General features: G+C 42.5%; 1 pseudogene; it reads left to right on the forward strand.

Annotated features, from left to right (window-relative positions):
* The first annotated feature begins 4,944 nt into the window (after positions 1–4,944).
* On the forward strand, positions 4,945–7,210 carry LOC117717010 (ATP-binding cassette sub-family F member 2 pseudogene; annotated as a pseudogene).
* Positions 7,211–9,110: the final 1,900 nt, after the last annotated feature.

Raw genomic sequence — 9,110 nt, forward strand, 5'->3', positions numbered from 1 at the left:
TGACACAGGTGTTCAGGGGGAGTACAGATATCTTTCAGAACAGGGTATCAGCTGGGTGATACCTGGTTCAGGGGACAGGTCACTATGACTCCATCTAAGATTCACTTGTCCTTATCTAAGCTGGTACTATCCACCAAGGCTGCCTATTTACAAGGTCTATGACTATTCAGGCTGGTAAATTTCCACAAAAGCTGCCTGTTTACAATAGCTTATAGCCTCTGTTTCAGTGTTTTTCCACAGAGACCCAAGACTTGGTATTAGCAAGCATGTATGTCAGGCCTATTGCTGATTTTAGGCTTATGGCTGATTTTAGGCCTTCAGTGTATAAGCAGGGCTGCCCCTGACATCTCCTCCCTTCTCCAAGTATAGAAGGGCTATGGCAATTCTAATCTTGCCAAGGTGGGGATAGAGGCTTGACCTCCAGTAATTAAAGGGGACCTTGTAATGGCTCCAGTCCTCCTGTCATTGTCCAGTGAGGCATGAGGGCCATACCCGTCCCGATGTCTTTTTCCTGGAGAGGGGATACTTTTGACATCAACCCCTATGTAGTCAGGCTTGTCCCTCAGGGAACCCAGAAACATATTTTCAACTTTTATTTATATTCCCTTGCAGTGCTTAGCCTCTCAGCCTAAGCAGGAATTCAGATCACCAATCAGAGGGGGTTCTGGGTGGCCCCTCTCTGCTTGGTCTAGGGGCAGAAGTCCCCTCTTTTAGATTGGGTGGAGATTGGATTTGGGAACACCCTGGATAGAGTAACAACCTCATCTTGAGTCTTGTGGTCCTCCATAGCTAACTTATGATAATGTATCTGAATAGATTTTGCTATCAGATTATATATCTGTTGTTTCACAAAGTTAGTCAGCCCATTTAAGGCCCAGGGACCAAAATAAATAAGCAAAAATAACCCAATTAATGGTCACAAGATGGAAGGAAGTAGGGTTGACAACCATGAAGAGGCTGAAAACCAATTCTTGTATCAGCTCTCATCTTTCTTTCTCTCTTTGTCTTTTCTCAAGACCTTCTCTGACCTTTTTCATGCTCTCTTTAATCATCCTTGTTTTGTCTATGTAAAAGCAGCATTCTTCTTTAAGGGCTGTACACAGTCTAGAGCTGTACACAGTCTTTTCTATTGTAAAAGAGTAAATCAAGTCCAATAAAGTCCTTTGCAATTTTGGAGATCACTTCAGACAGTGAAAGGAGGGATTTCTTCAGGTTAGTGATGTCAATCTCTAGCTGTTGATGTCCTTGTCAAAGGCCCATTGGAGGTCTGAGTAGTGTAAGTCCGGAGGCCAGCATCAGGATTAGAACTTCCAACAACAAACATCACGGGTGATTCATTTTTACCTGGAAAGGAAAAAGAAGGGAATTCTCAGGGAGATTTCTCTTCCCTGGATGTCAATTGTTATTCATCTTATTTATAATTGGGCCTAGTTTTGTGTGGGTATCTATTTATTTCATTAATCTTTTTGGCAGCCATTTAGCTGTGCCTTCTGTGGTATCAAACAGGCATATCAATCCTCAGCCCCATATGAGAACTGGGTCCTGGCCATTCCATTTAAGGGTAAGAGGGTCCTTTCATATAGCTGTGGCATAGTTTTTATTGATTTCAATGATGCCAGAGGCAGTCAGCGGCAGATTTGCCATGAGCTTTCAGTTTTAGAAAGTTAAAAGTGAACAAGGCATAATGGAGAGTATTTTTGGGAGACTCATTCTGGGGGTACAGTTTCCCCTCTTTGGTTTTTAAAGCCAATTTTTTAGAGTTCTTGTAAAATCAGGACAGAAGCGCCAACAGCCGTTCCTTCCACCCTCAGAGAGTCATGAAGACACTATTTAAAGAAATATAAATCTTTATCAGTAATCTCTTTTATCAAAGGACTATTATAAAGCAGCCAACAATTAATCAATCTATATAATATATCGATTAATGATAGCTTCTTCTACTTTTTGTAAAATTACTCCTCTTTTGTCAATTAATTGTTGAGGGAAATTAGGATGTGCATCTCTCTTGAGAATATTAAACAGAAACTTAAATTCTTTTGTGAAGAGCTTTAAAAAAAGATCTTAGTCAATAAGCATCTCCTGGAAACTTTTGAAAATAATTTGAAATAAGTAAACTATCTTTTTTTTTGCCAGACTCATTATCTTTTTTTTATTGGATATTTTATGTATTTACCTTTCACTTTTATCTCCTCTTCCATTCTTCCCCAAAACTCCTTATCCCACACCCCTCTTTCTATTTTAATGAGGGTTTGCTCCCACCATCCTCCCAATCCCACCTTCCTGCTCTCGGATTCCCCAACACTAGAGATCCAAACTTTCGAGGACCATGGCTGTCCACTTCCACTTATGCCTAACAAGGCCACCCTCAGTTACCTATACAGGTGGATCCATGACTCCCTCCCTTTGTGTTCTCAGGCTGGAGGTTTAGGCCCTGGGAGCTCTGGTTGAGTATCTTGATACTCCTTCTAAAAAGGACCAAAGCACCCACACTTTGGACTTCCTTCCTCCTCTTGAGTTTCATGTGGTCTATGCATTGTGTCTTAGGTATTGTGAGCTTTGGGGCTAATATCCACTTATCAGTGAGTGCACACCATGTATGTTCTTTTGTGATTGGGTTACCTCACTCAAGATGATATTCACAAGCTCCATTCATTTGACTAAGAATTTCATGAACTCATTGTTTTTAATAGCTGAGTAGTACTCCATTGTGTAAATGTACCACATTTTCTGTATAGATTCCCCTGTTGAAGGACATCTGAGTTCTTTCCAACTTCTGGCTATTATAAATAAGGCTGCTATGAACATAGTGGAGCATGTGTCCCTGTTGAAACATCTTTTGGGTATATGCCCAGGAGTGGTATAGCTTGGGTCCTCAGGAAACACTATGTTCAATTTTCTGAGGTACCACCAGACTGCTTTCTATAGTGGTTGTACCAGCTTACAATCCCACCAACAGTGGAGGAGTGGTTCTCTTTCTCCACATCCTTGCCAGCATCTGCTGTCACCTGTGTTTTTTATCTTAGCCATTCTGACTGGTGTGAGGTGGAATCTCAGTGTAGTTTTCATTTACATTTCCCTGATGACTAGGGATGTTGAACACTTCTTTAGGTGCTTCTCAACCATTCGAGTTTCCTCAGTTGAGAGTTCTTTGTTCAGCTCTGTACCCCATTTTTAACAGGGTTATTTGATAGGGTCCCATTTGTCAATTCTTGATCTTAGAGCATAAGCCACTGGTGTTCTGTTCAGGAACTTTTCCCCTGTGCCCATGTGTTCGAGGATTTTCCCCATTTTCTCTTCTATTAGTTTCAGTGTAGCTGGTTTTATGTGGAAGTCCTTGATCCACTTGGAATTGAGATTTGTACAAGGAGATAAGTATGGATCAATTTGCATTCTTCTACATGCTGACCTCCAGTTGGACCAGCACCATTTGTTGAAAATGCTGTCTTATTTCCACTGGATGGTTTTAGCTCCTTTGTCAAAGATCAAGTGACCATAGGTATGGAGGTTCATTTCTGGGTCTTCTATTCTATTCCATTGATCTTCCTGCCTGTCTCTGTTCCAATACCATGCAGTTTTTATCACTGTTGCTTTATAGTACAGCTTGAAGTCAGGGATGGTGATTCCCCCAGAAGTTCTTTTATTGTTGAGAATAGTTTTTACTATCCTGGGCTTTTTGTTATTCCAAATGAATTTTAAGATTGCTCTTTCTATCTCTGTGAAGAATTGAGTAGGAATTTTGATGGGGATTGCATTAAATCTGTAGATCGCTTTCAGCAAGATGGCCATTTTTACTATATTAATCCTGCCAATCCATGAGCATGGGAGATCTTTCCAACTTCTGATATCTGTTTCGATTTCTTTCTTCAGGGGCTTGAAGTTTTTGTCATACAGGTCTTTTACTTGCTTGGTTAGATTCACACCAAGGTATTTTATATTATTTGTGGCTATTGTGAAAGGCGTCGCTCCCATAATTTCTTTCTCAGCCAGTTTATCTTTTGAGTAGAAGAAGGCTACTGATTTGTTTGAGTTAATTTTATACCCAGTCACTTTACTAAAGTTGTTTATCAGGTTTGGAAGTTCTCTGGTGGAAGTTTTGGGGTCACTTAAGTATGCATATCATCTGTAAATAGTCAAATTTTGACTTCTTCCTTTCCAATTTGTATCCCTTTGGCCTCCTTTTGTTGCCTAATTGTTCTGGCTAGGACACTACTATATTGAATAGGTAGGGTGAGAGTGGGCAGCCTTGTCTAGTCCCTGATTTTAGTGGAATTGCTTCAAGTTTCTCTCCATTTAGTTTGATGTTGGCTACTGGATTGCTGTATATTGCTTTTACTATGTTTAGATATGGGCCTTGAATTCCTGATCTTTCCAAGACTTTTATCATAAAGGGATGTTGAATTTTGTCAAATGCTTTCTCAGCATCTAGTGAGGTGATCATGTGGTTTTTTTCTTTGAGTTTGTTTATATAATGGATTACATTGATGGATTTCCATATATTGAACCAACCCTGCATTCCTGGGATAAAGCCTACTTGATCATGATGGATAATTGTTTTGATGTGTTCTTGGATTCTGTTCATGAGAATTTTATTGAGTATTTTTGCAACAATATTCATTAGGGAGATTGGTCTGAAGTTCTCTTTCTTTATTGAGTCTTTGTGTGGTTTAGGTATGAGCATAATTGTGGCTTCATAGAATGAATTGGGTAGTGTTCCTTCTGTTTCTATTTTGTGGAATAGTTTGAAGAGAATTGGTATTAGGTCTTCCTTGAAGGTCTGATAGAATTCTGCACTAAAACCATCTGGTCCCAGACTTTTTTTGGTGGGTAGACTTTTAATGACTGCTTCTATTTCTTTCAGGATTATGGGACTGTTTAGATGGTTTATCTGCTCCTGATTTAACATTGGTAATGGGTATCTGTTTAGAAAATTATCCATTGGTTGCGACAGAGGCCGAGCGGCGAGGCCCCACTCCTGAAAGAACAGTAACTACCCCTGTGGCTCATCACCATGCCTTCCGACCTGGCCAAGAAGAAGGCAGCCAAAAAGAAGGAAGCTGCCAAAGCTCGACAGTGTCCCAGAAAAGGACATGAAGAAAATGGAGATGCTGTCACAGAACCTCAGGTGGCAGAGGAGAAGAACGAGGAGGCCAATGGCAGAGAGACCACAGAAGCGGATTTGCTGATCAAGGAGCTGGAAGACTTTGAGATGAGGAAAGCTGCTGCTCGAGCTGTCACCGGCATCTTGGCCTCTCACCCCAACAGCACTGACGTCCACATCATCAACCTCTCCCTCACCTTTCATGGTCAAGAGCTGCTCAGCGACACCAAGCTGGAATTAAACTCCGGCCGGCGCTATGGCCTCATTGGCTTAAATGGAATTGGAAAGTCCATGCTGCTCTCTGCTATTGGGAAGCATGAGGTGCCCATCCCCGAGCACATTGACATCTACCATCTGACCCGTGAGATGGCTCCCAGCGTGAAAACACCCTTGCAGTGCGTGATGGAGGTGGACACAGAGCGGGCCATGCTGGAAAGAGAGGCTGAGCGATTAGCTCATGAGGATGCGGAGTGTGGGAAACTCGTGGAACTCTATGAATGGCTGGAAGAGCTGGATGCTGACAAAGCCGAGATGCGGGCCACGAGGATCTTACACGGATTGGGTTTCACACCTGCCATGCAGCGCAAAAAGCTGAAAGACTTCAGTGGTGGCTGGCGGATGAGAGTTGCTCTTGCTAGAGCCCTCTTTATTCAGCCCTTCATGCTGCTTCTGGACGAGCCTACCAACCACCTGGACCTGGATGCTTGTGTGTGGCTGGAAGAGGAACTTAAGACTTTCAAGCGCATTTCAGGATTTCCTGAATGGGGTCTGTACCAATATCATCCACATGCACAACAAGAAACTGAAGTATTACACGGGTAATTATGATCAGTATGTGAAGACACGGCTGGAGCTGGAAGAGAACCAGATGAAGAGGTTTCACTGGGAGCAGGACCAGATAGCACACATGAAGAACTACATTGCCAGGTTTGGTCATGGCAATGCCAAGCTGGCCCGGCAAGCTCAAAGCAAAGAGAAAACACTACAGAAAATGATGGCTTCCGGACTGACAGAAAGGGTTGTGAGTGACAAGACGCTGTCATTTTATTTCCCACCGTGTGGTAAGATCCCACCGCCTGTCATCATGGTGCAGAATGTGAGCTTCAAGTATACAAAGGATGGGCCTTGCATCTACAATAATCTAGAATTTGGCATTGACCTTGACACACGAGTGGCTCTGGTAGGACTCAATGGAGCAGGGAAGTCCACGCTGTTGAAGCTGCTAACAGGAGAGCTTCTGCCTACGGATGGAATGATCCGGAAGCATTCTCATGTCAAGATAGGGCGTTACCATCAGCACTTACGGGAGCAGTTGAACCTGGACCTTTCACCGTTGGAGTACATGATGAAGTGCTACCCAGAGATCAAGGAGAAGGAGGAGATGAGGAAGATCATTGGAAGATATGGCCTCACTGGGAAACAGCAGGTGAGCCCGAACCGGAACCTGTCGAATGGGCAGAAGTGCCGAGTGTGTCTGGCCTGGCTGGCCTGGCAGAACCCTCACATGCTCTTTCTGGATGAGCCTACCAACCACCTGGACATCGAGACCATCGATGCGCTGGCAGACGCCATCAATGAGTTTGAGGGTGGCATGATGCTGGTCAGCCATGACTTCAGACTCATCCAGCAGGTTGCACAGGAGATTTGGGTCTGTGAGAAACAGACAATCACCAAGTGGCCTGGAGACATCCTAGCCTACAAGGAGCACCTCAAGTCCAAGCTGGTAGATGAGAAGCCCCAGCTCACCAAGAGGACCCACAACGTGTGAGCCCTCAGTTAGGCTTGGGTCAGGAATGCCACCTGGATACTGCCAGCTGACACCTGACCAGCCACTCAGGACAGGACCCCGGGGCTGCACTCCCGCACTGCTGCAATACTGCCCCCAGCCTCTCCCCCCAGCCTGCCTTTGCTGCATCATATCTCCAGCTGGATAGCACCTGTCCGTTTCCCACCCTCCTTCCATTTGGGTCTGTCTGTCTGGACTCGGCTGGCTGTTCCCTCTAGACCCTTGCTGGTTTACCTTGCCCTGGAAGATGCAGCCAGGGGTACCTGGGTTAACCCAAGGGCCCAAGCCCTGGTCTGGCCCTGGAAGGATTCAAGAGCCTCATTTTATGGGTTTGGTGATGTAGGAGGAATACCACCAGCTCATCACCCCTGTTCCTTACTGCTTCTGGTTTGGAGCTCTGGGCCAGGGCCTAGTCCTGGTCAGTATTTTAATAATTATTTAACAGTGTAGATCTATGTGTCATCTACCAAGTGTCCAATAAAGAAAGAGGAAGCTACAGACCCTCAAAAAAAAAAAAAGAAAATTATCCATTTCATCCAGATTTTCCAATTTTGTTGAGTATAGGCTTTTGTAGTAGGATATGATGATTTTTTTTTAATTTCCTCCGTTTCTGTTGTTATGTCACCCTTTTCAGTTCTGATTTTATTAATTTGGATACTATCTCTCTGCCTTCTGATTAGTCTGGCAAAGGAATTATCTATCTTGTTGATTTTCTCAAAGAACCAGCTCCTGGTTTTATTGATTCTTTGTATAGCCCTGAGTTTAATTATTTCCTCCCATCTACTCCTCTTGGGTGTATTTGCTTCATTTTGTTCTAGAGCTTTCAGGTGTGTTGTCAAGCTGCTAGTGTATGCTCTCTCCAGTTTCTTTTTGTAAGCACTTAGAGCTATGAGTTTTCCTCTTACCACTGCTTTCATTGTGTCCCATAGGTTTTGGTATAATGTGTCTTCATTTTCATTAAATTCTAAAAAGTCTTTAATTTTTTTCTTTCTTTCTTCCCTGACCACATTATCATTGAGTAGAATATTGTTCAATTTCCATGTGAGTGTGGGCCTTCCATTGTCTTTGTCGTTATTGAAGACCAGCCTTAGACTGTGGTGATCTGATAGGATGCAGGGGATTATTTCAATTTTTTTTTATCTGTTGAGGCCTGTTTTGTGACCAATTATATGGTCTATTTTGGAGAAGGTACCATGAGGTGCTGAGAAAAAGGTATATTCTTTTGTTTTAGGGTGAAATGTTCTATAAATATCTACAAAGTCCATTTGGTTCATAACTTCTGTTAGTTTCACTGTATCTTTGTTTAGTTTCTGTTTCCTTGATCTGTCCATTGCTGAGAGTGGGGTATTGAAGTCCCCCACTATTATTGTGTGAGGTGCAATGTGTACTTTGAGCTTTAGTAAAGTTTCTTTTATGAAAGTGGGTGCTCTTGCCTTTGGCGCATCGATGTTCAGTATTGAGAGTTCATGTTGGTTGACTTTTCCTTTGACGAGTATGAAATGTCCTTCCTTATTTTTTTGATAGCTTTAAGTTGAAAGTTGATTTTATTCAATATTAGAATGGCTACTCCAGCTGTTTCTTAGGACCATTTGCTTGAAAAATTGTTTTCCAGTCTTTTACTCTAAGATAGTGTCTGTCTTTGCTACTGAGGTGGGTTTCCTGCATGCAGCAAAATTCTGGGTCCTGTTTGCGTATCCAGCCCATTAGCCTATGTCTTTTTATTGGGGAATTGAGTCCATTGATGTTAAGAGATATTAAGGAGAGGAGATTGTTGCTTCCTGTTATTTTTGTTAATAATGGAGGCATTATTTGTGTGGTTATCTTCTTTTGGGTTTGTTGGAAGAGGATTACTTTCCTGCTCTTTCTGGGGTATAATTGCCCTCCTTGTATTGGAGCTTTCCTGCTATTATCCTTTGTAATGCTGTGTTTGTGGAAAGATATTGTGTAAATTTGGTTTTGTCATGGAATATCTTGGTTTCTCCATCTATGGTAATTGAGAGTTTTGCTGGGTATAGTAGCCTGGGCTGGCATTTGTGTTCTCTTAGGGTCTGTATGACATCTGTCCAGGATCTTCTGGCTTTTATAGTATCTGGTGAGAAGTCTGGTGTAATTCTAATAGGTCTGCCTTTATATGTTACTTGGCCTTTTCCCCTTACTGCTTTTAAAATTCTTTCTTTGCTTTATGCATTTTGTGTTTTGATTATTATGTGACAGGAGGTATTTCTT

Source organism: Arvicanthis niloticus, chromosome 11 (genome assembly GCF_011762505.2).
Source record: "Arvicanthis niloticus isolate mArvNil1 chromosome 11, mArvNil1.pat.X, whole genome shotgun sequence".
Lineage (NCBI taxonomy): Eukaryota > Metazoa > Chordata > Mammalia > Rodentia > Muridae > Arvicanthis > Arvicanthis niloticus.